Source organism: Sciurus carolinensis, chromosome 2, assembly GCF_902686445.1.
Source record: "Sciurus carolinensis chromosome 2, mSciCar1.2, whole genome shotgun sequence".
Lineage (NCBI taxonomy): Eukaryota > Metazoa > Chordata > Mammalia > Rodentia > Sciuridae > Sciurus > Sciurus carolinensis.
Window position 1 is genome coordinate 14,560,797 of NC_062214.1, and position 14,114 is coordinate 14,574,910.

Consider the following 14,114-nt stretch of genomic DNA (forward strand, 5'->3'; position numbering starts at 1 on the left):
CCGCCAGTCCATCTTCCGGCAGGTATTTACCTGGCACCTACTGGTGCAAACAAGATTCCCCGTGGAAATAAAGCTGTAAGCAGGGTTGGCTAACAAACCGACACGACGATCACTTAGACTGTGAGATGAAGAGGAAAGCAGTGCCTGGGGGACATGTGCCTGGGTCAGGAATGTCCCCCAGGTGTGACTGCAGGAGAATCCAGGAAGCCAGTGCAAGTTTCTGCTTCAAAACAGAAGGGGGCGGGCTTGGCAGCCAGGAGCAGCAGGGAAGCCCGTGTGGCTGGAGCCAAGAGAATTGGGGTGCAGGGTGGGGTGGGGGACAGAAGGGAGACAGGAAACGTCAACAGGGTCTTATGTGGGTCTGTTCTTCAGCAGGACGGAAATCCACGGAAAGGCTGCAAGAAGCAGCACGCACACACAATGATCTGATTCACATTTTTAAAAAAGAGCATTGGGCTGCCTTGCGGAAGGGGGACGGTGGCAGAGTGAGGCCGCTGGGGAGGTCGTGTACTCCAAATGGGTTCCTAAGGCGGCCTGGCTTTGCACACTGCGTCGGAAATGGAGAGAATTGGACGGATCTGGAATACCTTAAGCAAGCGGAGCGAGGCTTACAGCCAGCCACATTGCGCGCTCTTCCTGGTGTCTGGGAGTGTCCACATGACCAAGCTGCAGACAGTAGACAATGGACTATGGGAGGAAGGGATGTATGCCACTCCCAAGTGTGGCCCCTCAAGCTCTGTCCCCACAGTACTCCCCTCTTTCCCCACCTGCAGGCTGAATGCCGAACACTAAAGAGACATCACAAGGTCATCTACCATCAGGAACACCCATTTTGAACCTCTGCTCCGTCGTGTGAGCTCCTGAGATTTGGGGCTGTTACTCTGATACCTGGAGCAATAGGACTTGCTGATGAGTTACACAGAGGGGAAACCAGAGGACTCAAGGTGGCCGCTGGTCTTTGGCCTGAGCAACTCAGTGTTAGAGGCGCTTTCCACTGACCCCACTCCTCTAGGATCCCACTCCAGTCCCCCAGAGTCCTGGTGAGCCTGCCGGGGACTCCAGGCAGAGCATGGGCAGCCTCCCCTGCAGCCATCGGGAGCTCCCAGCTCCCCAGGTCTCTGCTTGCAGTCTTAGTATGCACCACCTGTCCCCAAGCTGGCTTCAGCCTCTCCCCGCAACTCTTGGCCTTGTTTGCTGCAGCCACCTAATTTTACCGGGTAGTGGTGGAGAAGAGATAAAGAATTCTGTTTCCAGAAGTAGGGTCAAGGCTAAGGCTGGGGAGCCCCCTCTGAACTGGACATCTTCATAGACATCACCATGGAACCCTCACTTTAGGGTCCAGGAAACACAGGTGCTGGGTAGAATTTCCAAGTGCTCACTGCCAGGTCATAGCTGAGGCAGGACTTGAACTTGGGGCTGTCTCCTGAGGTCACGACACTAGTCTGGACTGATGCTGCTGGCATCTCCCTCTCTCCCCCTCAGCTCTGTGGACCTTGTTGTCCTCACCTGGAGAGGGGCTAGGGAGCCCGGGCCACCACACTCCCCCTCCTCTGCAAGGGTCCTGTGACACACAGCTGAGAGGTGCTGTCTAATGCACCTGCTGTGCGTGGGTATTATTGGGGCCAGGGGAGGAACTGTCTGCCTTCCAGGCAGGTGACTCTGCCCTACGCTTGGCATTTTTGGTTCAGCAGCTCTATTTTAAGGCAGAGGAGGTTAGAGTTTGTGTATGTGTGTTTCTCAGCTTGGGAAATTGTCAGCTGAACAGCCACCAAAAACAGCAACGCCAGCTCCCCCTTCAGGTCTCTTGTTTCTGCCTTCTTCCTGGCTTTGGGGATCAGGGGACCTAGTGATTTTCCTCTGTCATGTCGTGCTAGCGTCACAACTGTGACCCCTCAGGAAGGCCTTGGAGTTTCTTCTTCCAGAGCACCAAGGTTGTCAGTTTTGAGAACAACAAAAAAGTAATTCCAGTCCCCAGGTGAGCCCCAGGCACCCTTCAGTCACTTCATATCTGAGTCTAGCACCTTCTGAAAGTTTGTGAGTCAGCCAGGCCTTGCCATTCCCATGTCAGGGAGAGGAAGTGGAGGCCCAGAATGATCGATGGACACATCTAAGACCACCCACGATGGAGCAGTGGTTAAGAAGGGTGAGCGAGGCCTACATTCCATCTTGATCAAGTGAATGTACCTCTCTGAACCTTGGTTTCATATCCTGGGGCCCTGGGAATGGCTGCCTAACAGAATTCCTGTGGGCATTGAACAGAAACGTGTGAACATGCACCCAACATGGAGTAGCACTGGTTCATGTCAGGAGCCCTCCAACCACCTCATTCTTCTTTCCCCTTTCCAAACTACTTATTCTGCAGGCTGACTGAGATCTTAAGAGATTGACTTTTATACTTAAACTATAGTTCAGTAATTTTCCAGAAGACCAGAGATTCTGGCCATTTTCCCTGACAAGATCGCTTTCTTGTTAGAATGGGTTATTCTAACCTCAGGGGACATCGGGTACTAGCTACTTGGAGATAGCAGCTATGGCCTTTCTGCAGCCTGGTTATTATTTAGGCATCTGGACTGCAAGAACTCAAAAGCTGCTTCTTACTAATTAAAGAATGTTGTTGGTAGGATTTTAGGGTCTCCCAGAATGTTCTGGGCACTGGAAGATAAACCCTATGGTTTGGAGACCTGGAGAGATGGAACCTTAAGTATTGCCAAGGAAATATTGAAGCCAGAATTAAGGACAGGTAGTTAGTGTAGAAATAGGAAATCGGGTCAATTCGAGGAAACGAAGCCATGAAGCCATCTGCCTTTGGAAGTTGCAGACTGCCCCTGGAAGAATGGAATGTCAAGGAGCTCCGGAGCCCATTGATTACCAAATTTACCTGCCTTTATCAAGGACTGCAAGCATGGAGCTGCTAATTAATGCCCCCTGGGCCCTTGCCTGCCTGAGTCACCCTGGCCCTCCCCCTGCCCATGGCTTCTCACTTAATGCAAAACCAGGCCTAGTCACATAGGCAGGAAGGAAGGAAAGATAAGGGGGGAGAAAACTGGAGAACAAAAGAGACTTTAACCTATAAAAGATGTAGGGTGCGCTCACTTCTTGGGACTTTTAGAACATCAGCCATGGCCCCCTTCTCCCTGCCGGGAGAAGTCTGTATTATTCCCTTTAAATAAACCTGCTTAATATGCTTGCCTTGGCGTGCTTCTCTAGTGTTCAATCTTCAACATTAGAAGGAGCAGAACTCGTCACCGGTAAATGGCGGTATCAATATCAGTGTTTCCAGTCTAGAGCAACACTGTTCCCAGGAAGATGAGCATGTGTTTTGAGGGGCAAATGACAAGTGTGTGAACATGCCCCGTCCCTGACTGCTTGAGTCCTAATGCCATGTTCATGATCATTACTTGAGGCCATTGAGAGACATCTCATCAGCCTCCTGAGGACCAATGTCTTTGGCTTAATGGAGATAGTAAGACCTCTACTAATAATTAACAAACTATTACTTTACCAATAGTTACTAATTTAAAAATTGAAGAGAGAAGAGTACAGAGGTCTGCTGGATCATTTTCTCTACTTTCATGTGTATTTGAGAATTTTCACAGTAAATTTTTTTAAAAGGTCCTTTTTTTCTGTCCATCCTACACCCCGCCCCTTTTTCTCCTGCTGTTTTTCTGGTCTGAGCCAGACCGGTCTTGGGAGGATGAGAGTGAATTCTGTAATTGGCAGCACCCCTCCCCTTAATCCTCAGGACAATGCTGCAGTCCCACCCTACAGAGGAGGAAACCTGGGCTCAGAAGGTTGCAGTAATTTGCTCACAGTCTTGTGACCAAGGAGCAGGGAGCCCAGGAGCGGGTGGCTGTCTGCTGGGCTCTTGCTCCCAACAGCAGCCTTCCTCTGCCAGCAAGGAGCTGGGCTTGGACCTAACTCAGGTGACCCTTGCTGCCATACAGTAACTGGAGCTCAGCCACTGTGCACAGGGGCCTGTCCCTTCCCCCTGCCCAGGCCAACCCCTCCTGTCCCCAGCAACTTCATGTATTGGAATCAAGAGGTAGCAGAAACAAAGGGAACAGGGCTCTCAATGTGAAGCAAAGACCTCAGAGTCTGAGGCCAGAAAAACGTGTGCTAAAAGCAGAGTAGCACAGAGTCTTGCTGTCCCCTACCTTAGCCGCTAGCGGTATGTGACCATTTACAGTTAAGTTCATTAAAATTATGCTGTGCTTAAAAACTCTGTTCTTTTATTGCACTAGATGTGCATCAGATTTGGTTACTACATTGGACAGGACAGATACAGGACACCTACCTCATCAGAGTTCCACTGCACGGTGCTGGTGTGGCGTGGAGGGATAGCTTGCAAGGCTGTGCAACCAGACTGGTTGGTTTTCAATGTGGGCTTCACCCTGCTGTTATCCTGGGACTCAGTTTATTCACCCAGAAGATGGGAATAGTAATCTAAGAAGCCCATGTATCTGGCTCTGTTGGGGCCAGTGGTTAATCAAGGAAGCAGGGAATTCTTTTAAATGATGTCACCTTGAATATTTTATTCATTCAAAAACATAAACATACACTCACTTTCTAATCTAGTCTTAGGTCTGCTATTGCACATTGTTCTCTTTAAATAAATTACATCCAGAATCGGTCTTCTGATTTCCAATTTTGGTTTATTTAAAGTAAAGCGAGGACCTGGAGACACTTGTGTAGCAACTTAATGGTGAAATTCCCCTAGATTCTCATGTTTTGTGTGTTTTTTTAAACAGCTCTTTTGTGGTTGTTTCTTCCACACCTAATTTAACAGTATTTCTTTGTAGCAACGTATCCTTATAGAGTTTTCATAAAAATAAATCTCTTCCTTTTGCACTTGTATTTCACCGGCTTAAGGGATATTGAATTCAATGATCTCACAAAAACAAGTGCGGCTGGTGCAAACTGGTTTGGGAACAAACCCAGCAGGCTCTTGGCAAGCATGCCACTCTGTGGCAGACACCCAAAGGGGACAAGTGGCCTGCTAGCCTTTAGCATTCAGGAGGCCTGTGCCAGGAGCGTTGCAACCAGACAGAGCACTGGTTAGTCTGGCGAGCAGGTTAACCAGGTTGGTAAGGAGCCTCTTTGTCATGCTAACTCTGGAAGAGATTCTGTAATGTGGGAGTGGCCCTGGAAGACACTTGCCCAGCCAAACACCCCAATGCCAAGTCTCTCTCACATCCACGTACGGCAGTGGCACCAGCCTGCACTGACAAAACGGAGCAAGAATGGGAGTGTCCGTTCAGGCAGGGCCTTTAGGAAGCAGGTGAGCGTCTCGATCCCTGTCTGCAGTGTAGACGCAGCGGCCCCTGAACCCTGGGGAATGGTGGAGTCACACAGGTAAGTCACCTGATGATCCTGTGAAGGAAGACGCTGTCCAACCAGACATGTCTGCCTTGTTTGTTACAGCAGCTAGCATTAGTCTATTTCATACACTTACTGTGTAGGGCTGTCGTGAAGACTAAGTTAGATGACAATGTGTAGCAGACTCTTAAATGGGACTCTTCTTTTTTTAATTTTTAATTTTTAAATTGTTTTCATACATGTACACAGGGTACTACTGTCTGTCTCATTCTGCTGTCCTTCCCATCCCCACTGCCCCACGACTCCCCTCACTCCCCTCTGCTAATCCGAAGTTTCTCCATCCTCTCCTACCTCCCTCCGACCACTAGGGATCAATGGAATTCCTATCTCTCAGATTTCCAGCTAAAGCCACAGGATGGGCACCGGGTGCTAAATACTATACTTCAGGAAGCCACAAGATTCAGTGGGGGGACTTTCTTAGGAAGCTTACACTGGCTTTCCTTGCCCTAGCCCAGCCCCCTCAGCCTACACAAGCAAAGGACTAGGAACAGAGAGGTGAAAGACAAGTTTCTGGAGCCAAACAACCTGGGTTTGAATCCTGTACCCACAACTTACTAGCTGTGTGACCTTGGGAAAGTTGCCTCACTTCTCTTGACTTCAGTATGTCATCATTCTTAATGGCCTCTACCTCTACCTTGCCTTACAAGGTGCACATGGGTTACTTAACTGTTTATTAAATTAAACAGCAATGCATCATCAAGGTGAAAGGTCAAGCAAGCAATTTAGGGGAAGTGTTAAATATAATATAACTGGATATTCAAACTGGACAGAGAGGCATGAAAGAGAGATGTGACTGAATGTGTTGGAAGAAAATGACTGCAGAAACTGAATTCATTTATGTATGCCCTTCACCAATTTGGATTATTCAATACACCATTTACAAACAGGAAATCTTTAGATCAGTGTGGGCACATTGGAACCTCAATACCTGTTAACTTTTCTTATTAGTCAAGCTTTTGCCAGGTCAGGAATCACGTCCTAAGTTCTAAGTGATAATAAGAATGGAATGTTTCTGTAGTGATAGAGAGCAATGATTCTCATACTTTGGGGTTTTCATAAAACAACCAAGCTTCAAAAAATATTTACCAACCTAAGCAACACTGCCAGCTCCATTTGTAACATAAGAACAGTGAGGAAAAAATCTACAAGTACTGTTTACAATCCCCCCCATTTCATAGAAGAACGAATTTCATAACACCTCATGTTGGGAGGGACATAATCTGAGACAGAGTAAAGAATCCTTCAGATGGGATTCATTAACCTGATGGAATTTCACTGTGTTGCCCTTGTTTTTAGTACTAATTCACTGGCCAGTGTTTGTAGACTCCAGGTATAAACTGCTGTAAAGTTTAGAAGCATTTGGAGTTATTATCCCCTTTAATCCTTTTTATGGTTTGGATCTGGACTGTTCCCCAAAAGCTCATGTGCTGAAAGCATGGTCCCCAATGTAGCAAGGTTCAGAGGCAGGTTTTTAGGCAAGGACTACATCATGAGGGTCCTGACCCCATCCGTGGATTAATCCATTGGGAGCTGGATGGACTCCTGGAGGTGGGACCTAATTGGAGGAAGATGGCTACTGGGTACGCACCTTGAAAGAACTTATCTTCTCTCTGGCCTCTCTCCAATGCTTTCTCCTCTCTCTCTCTCTCTGCCCCTTCCCCTGCTGCCTTGAACTGAGAAGTTTTCCTCTGCCACACCCTTCCGCCATGATGTTTTGCCTTATTATAGGCTAAGAGAGATGGAGTAGGCTGATGGCGGACTGAATCCTCTGAAACCATGAGCCAAAATAAATCTCTCCTCCTCTAAGCTGATCTTTTCAGGCATTGTGGTCACAGCAATGAAACGTTGGCAACACAATCCTTGTGACAATCCTACAAGACTGGGACTGTCTTAGTCTACACAGGCTTCTATAACAAAAATACCTTACTGGGTAATTCATGGCCAACAGAAATTTATTACTCACAGTTCTGAAGACTGAGAAGTCCACAGTGAAGTCACCAGTGAATTCAGTGTCTGATGAGGACCTGTTCCTCATGGATGGCACCTTCTATATGCCCTTATGTGACAGAAAGCACCCTCAGGCCTCTTTTACAAGAGCACTAAATCCCACCCACGAGGGCACCACCCAGATCACCTCTCAAAGACTCCACCTCTTCATAACATCACCTCAGGGTGGTTCCAACATGCGTTCTGGGGAGCAAGCACACACATTTAGGTCATAGCAAGGATCGTAGAGAATACTGAAGTTCAGTCTAGCTCAGGGTCACACAGCTGGGACTTGGGCCTACTCTCAGAGTCTCCATGTTCTTGAAAACAAAATTAGTCTTTTTCCCTCGATTGAACATGTGTTAGAGGATCTGTTCCGTGTAGTCACTCAGGAACCCGGCTCTTTTTTGTGGCCCTGCCATGCCCTAAAGCTGAGATTCCTCCCCTGAGGACAATAGACCTCAATAGTTTCTGTGGATAGAATTCAGAGATTCATGAACCTGAAAGGGAAAACGAGGGCCTCTTCACTTCCACTATCTCTGACATTTAACAGTTCCCTCATTTATGAATGCAGACAACAAAGTAGTATTAGCGGTACCCATTTGTTGCCAATAGAAATCACAGATCTTTTCATATCACGTTGAAGTGGTTGCAGATATCTCAAAAATACTGTTTCTACTATCACCACTTTGAAACCATGGTAATCAGAGTAGACTTTGCTGTATATGTGTTAATAATGAAGCACTGTGTCACACATTTTAGAAGGTGGTTATCACATTCGTTCTGAGTTGGGGAAGCGACTCAGGAGGACTTGGCCTTCTATAGGGGCCATGCTGGAATCCGGAACTGGTCATTGAGAGCAAGGGGTGAGGCAGTATGGACACCACGTTGGGTTTTAATCAGAGCAGGTGTGGAGCAGGTATCAAGAGAAGGAGAGAGGGAGAATGGGACTCGAATGGGATTTCTCAGAGAGAGAGAGATGCAAAGGATTAAAGGGACATGGGGGTCAGTTCTTGTGGTGAGCAGGGACTGAAAGTCAAAGTCAGTTCCCTGTGTTTGACTCTTTGGGGGCTCCAGGTGGGAGAGAAGCTGCCAGGAGGCTCATGTTAAGATGAAGAGACAGTCTGAGATGAAAGACATCACTATGAACAGCAGCAAGCAGGGCTGGAGGCATAAGTGCGACATGCATAAGTTCAGACCAGTGTGATCGGAACACTTAGACCAGGTCTGCCAGCCAACCTCATGGGCATCTGGAGACCTAGCCCTGCTCCTAGGTCTCGCTGATGTCATAATTGATTGCAGTAAGAGAGTAAGAAGGTGAATTCTCAAGAATCAACCATAACATAACCCCAGGGCCAGGAGTGTACCTCAGATCTGAGGCCACATTGTAGTCATGGGGAGGCAGGCTGACTTCCTGTTAGCTCATGGAACATGGGACCATTGGTAGCCTCCTCCTTCCAAGGCAGATGGTGGTGAGCCCCCACCATCCATTGTGTCTGGAGCATAGAAGAATCTGGAAGACACAGCAGGCCTGAGAGTCCTGGAAGGATTCTGGACCCAACCCAGAGAGCAACTCTGGACCTTGGAGAGGTTTAAGCAGAATGACATAGCCATGACCGTGCTTGAGAAAGACCTTCCTGGCTGCTGGGAGGACGAACTGAATGTGCGCAGAGGGTCCGGGGAGCCATCCAGAGGTGCCTGGCTTGGGGGACAGGAAGCAGCTGCATCCAGCACAAATAGGAAAAAATCTTCTAGGCTCACCTCTGGTTGCCTCGCTCTGAGGCCTTGGACAAGTCCCTTCCCTTGTCCAGATGGGGCTGCACCTCTGGAAATAGGAGCCACAGTGGGGCCCCTGCCTCAGAGGCCTCCTGGCCTTCAACTGTTCATTCACGCAAATGCCACTAGGGGGCAATAGCACATTTCTATTTTCCTTTTTCAAAAATGCATTTGAAGCCACACTCTTAATATTAAATATTACACAGATTTTAACCAGGTGGGAGGTTTGTTTAAAACACAGACTTCCAGATCCTACCCCAAAGCTTATGTAGGGATGGGATGGAGCATAAGGTATATTTTTAACAAGTTCCCAGGCAATTACTGATAAAAACCAGGCTGGGGACCGCACTTTGAGAACTGCTAGAATTGGAGCCAAGTGAACTCATGTCCACGCAGTCACGGTCACTGGGAAATCCTGCGGGCCAGGAAGCCGCTCCAGATTTTCAACTGTGTTTACTTTCCTAAGCCTCATTATATCCCTTTTTGAGAAGAAAACTAGATTTATTCTATTGTAAATGACAAATTTTAATTGTACATATTGATGGGGTACAAAGTTGTGTTATGGTATATGTATACAATCTGGGATGATTAAATTCAGCTAATTAACACACCAGTCACCTCAAATACTTTTCATATTCTGTGGTGAAAACATTTGAAATTTACTCTTAGCAATTAGCATTATTAGTCACCATGCTGTATAATACAATCCCCCCAAATTCATTCCTCCTATCTAACTGAAACTTTGGACCCTTGGACCAATATCTTCCTGCTCCCCCCAACCCTGAATCCTCTGGTAATCACTACGTTCCACTCTCTGCTTCTATTCCACATATAATCAAGATCACGTGATATTTGTCTTTCAGTACCTGACTTATTTCACGTAGCATAATGTCCTCTAGGTTCATCCATAGAGGTTAAAATGACAGAATTTCCTTCTTTTTAAAGGCTGAATTGTATACCACTATGTATAGATACCACATTTTTCTATCCATTCATCCTCTGGTGGACACATAGGTCTCTTTGGTATCTTGGCTATTGTGACGAGTGCTGCAGTGAACGTGGGAATTCAAATCTCTCTCCAACATGCTGATTTCAAATCCTTTGGGTATCGACCCACAAGCACGATTGGAGATCACATGATATTTTTATTTTTAGTTTTTGGAAGAACTTCCACGCTGGTTTCTCTAATGGCTGTACTAATTTATGTTTCCACCCACAGTGGAAACATGTCCTCATCTGCTGTATTAACCAGTTTTTGTGTTACCATGACCAAAAAACCTGACAAGAACAACTCGAAGGAGGAAAAGTTTATTTTGACTCATGGTTTCAGAAGTTCAGTCTATGGTTGGCAGATTCCATAGCTGTGGGACCAAGGTGAGGCAGAATATTATGGTGGAAGGGCATGGCAGAGGAAAGCAACTCACGACCTGGAAGCCGGGAAACAGAGTGAGAGAGGGAGAGAGAGGTGGGGGTGCACCCTGCTCACCAAGGACAAAATATAAACCCAAAGGCACACCCTATTGACCTACCTCCTCCAGCCACACCCTACCTGCCTACAGTTACCACCCAGTGAATCCAAATCTATAAACACTGATCAGGGCTATATCTTTCATAACCTAATCATTTTCCCTCTGAAAATTCTTGCATTGTCTCATACATGAACTTTTGGGGGACACTTCATATCTAAACCAAAACACCCGTTAACTTTTGTCTTTTTGATAGTAGTCATTTTGAGAGGTACAAGGTGGTATCTTGTGCTTTTGATTTACATTTCCCAGTGATCAATGATGTTGAACATCTTTTCATATACCTGTTGGCCATTTGTATGTCTTCTTTTGAAAATGTCTTCCCAGGTCCTTAGTTGGCTTATTTGTTTTCCTGCCATTGAGCTGTTGGTGTTCTGTACCTATTTTAGATATTATCCCTTTATCAGAGGCATGATTTGCAAATATTTTCTCCCAAGCAAGACAGATTATGTCATTCATGCAATAATGACTAAACCTGGATTTGCACCAGGCACTGCAATTAGTCTTGGAATCCATCATTGAACAGAGCAGACAAAAGAAGTTCAAGTGTTTATGGAGTCAGCCTGCAAACAATGAATGTGATAAGTGAGAAAATGATGTCGTGTACTAAAAGGTGCTGTGTTGGATACAGACCATAAGGAGCAAGGGTGGAAGCCGAGAGAGAACTGGCTGCTGCGTTCATCTGAGCAGACACGAGGTAGCCCAGGCAGGCAGTTTCTGAGGCCTGCTCCCTGCAGAAGGGGCAACAAGAGGTCATGCACACAGACACCCACAGGGACCATTTATGATTTCCGAGAGGAAGCCAGCTCAGCCAGGCTGACGATTTGCACCCCTCTGCACAAGGACTCAGATTCTCACTGCCAGACGTGAGCTCTTTGTCTGTCTTGATTTCCACCTATTTCCAGCCACACTGCCTTGGTGAGAGCTGTCTCTTTGAAGTCAGAACATGTAGGACACTCCCTCCCATCTGCCTCCTAAAGTGGTTCATCTCTGCTCTTGCTGGTTTCTGTCCATGGCCCATGATGCTCCCAAACCCCCAGCAGAAAGCCTGAGAATGTGTTTATCATCTTCTTTCCTCTGCTCCTTGCATCCTTCCTTCAGACAAAGTTTTGCAACTCGAATCAAGTCCAGCTGCTTCTGCACAGGCTCCTCCTTTTCTAGTCCCGAGGCAACTCCAGCAGGCCTTCCTACCCCCGCCCCCCCCATTTGCCGCGTTCCGTGCGTGGCTGGCAGCTCAGAGCTGGGGCTCTGGAACAGGATTCTCCGAGTTTGAGTCCTGTTGAGTTCGAAGTTGATTCTGTCAACTTTAAATGGTGTGAAATGGGACTCTTGCCTTAATTTCTGTACCTCAGTTTCCCCGTCTGTGAAAAGAATATAATCATACTTACTTCAAAGGATTATTATGAGGGTCAAGTTGAGTCATTACAAAAAGATGCTGAGGTCTACTGTTAGAACTCAATAAATATTAGCTCTTATGTTTTTTATTTCTGCAAAAGTCTTTTTGAGCACCTATTATATGTATATTCCTCCATTATATTGGGGGATAATCTGACCCAGTGGGGGGAACATAGGACCGAATTGAGCAATCGCAATTGGACAAATGTCCAATAGGAGTGTTTACAAAGGACCACAGAAGACACTGCTAGACACAAACTAATAGCTCCAAACTGGAAAGTACCCAAATGTCCATCATGAGTAGAAAGGATAAATGAAATGAGCTGTATTCTTGCAGTAGACCGTCGAGCAGGCATGGGAGGGATGAGGGACTGTTAATTGAACAATACAGATGAGACTCGCAAACACGGTGAATGAAAAGACACCGGCGCAGGAAAGAACATACTGTGCGGTCATTCAAACCAAGTTCAAGAACGGGTGCGACCACTCTGCGGTTGGATGGCTGGATGTCAGGAGGTGGTGTCCTGGCGGGGTGATGAGAGGGAGCTGGCAGCGGGAGGTAGAGGAGCATCACCCTGTCCCCCCTGCATGTCACTGCACAGACAGAAACTGGACAAACTGAACCCTTGGGGTCTGTAGACCTTTATACTTCATTTAAAAAGACCAGAAAGAAGGAAAAGGAAGGGAAAGGAAGGAGGACAAGAAGGTGGAGGGACGGAGGGAGGGAGGGAGGGGGGCCAAGCAGGCCTTGGTTTGGCTGTTCTGCCTTCCCAGCCAGGATGGAGAGCGTGGTTCTGCTACACCCGCCTCGGTTTCTCCACAGCAGAATGAGGGTGACCACCACGTGACAGCCACCACCCGCATTCGGTGAGACGGTGTGTGGAACCAACAGCAGGCGCTCATTAAGGACTGGTGCCGGAAGCTGCTCCCGGCTAGCGTGTAGCACTCTGGCGCTGACCTCTTGGGCAGGGCCTGGCTGGGTGCCCACTGTTCCCGGGGGTGTAGTTAGGATGGGGAAGGCGCTGGGTGTCCTGGCAGGCAGGGGTGTCTGCTAAGGCTGTCGCTGCCCTTCCTGTAGAGAAACTCCATCTCCATTATTGCCCTCAGTGCGGAGGAGGAGGGTGTGCTCAGGGTCCCTGGGACAGACTGTCAGGCACTGTGCCCACAGCACCGGGGACGGGATGCTCAGCCCCCACACAGCCCCCACGCAGCACTAAGGAAATGAGTGCAGTTTTCCTGGGGACAGCCAGGCCAGGCCCAGGACCTCTGGTTCCGAAAGCTTCAGAAAGGGCGAGGGTGAGCCTGGTTTGCAGGTATGGCCTTTGCCCCCAAACCACTTCCCCTCAACAGAGGGCTCCAGTCCCTGCCCTCACGTCACTGTCTGACCTGGAAAGAACGCAGAGGCCCCACTCCTCCTCTCCTGCCCGGTTTAGCGTCTCTGGGAGGCACAGGCCTAGCTGCCCTTCACCTCCTGTGGCTGGGCCAGCTTCCGGCTGGGCTCTCTCTCTGCCCCTCCACCACTGGGCTGCTGTGAATTCCTCCTCTTGATCTCTAGGTATTTGACCTTTCCAGTGGGTAACAAATTCCCTACATTAAATCTTACAATACAGATGATTTTTATTATGCGGAGTGAAAGAAGACAGTCATTAAAGAGTACCTTCTATGGTTCTATTTATGTAAAATTTAAGAACAGGCAAAACTTACCCATGGTGCTAGATATGGGAACAGTGGCTGCCTACCCTGGAGGCTGGGATGCCGGGAAGGGGCCGGGGGAGCTTCCTGGATGATGGGCTGTCTCCTGCCTGGATGGAGGTGTTGGTCACGTGGGTGCTCACGTATGTAAGGCTCCATTCGAGCAGGGGCCAAAGACCTGTGCTTTTAACCGGGTGTGAATTATCCCTCAATAAAAGCAGTTTAACAAGAAATGCTAGAATATGGAGTGTTCCGCTTCCTGGTTGGATCCTGATGGAAACACCATTTTTATTTTTAAACAAACACAGATAGACCATGGAGAAGCATGTAAAATGCATGTTTGTTTGTTTGTTTTTAACAAGA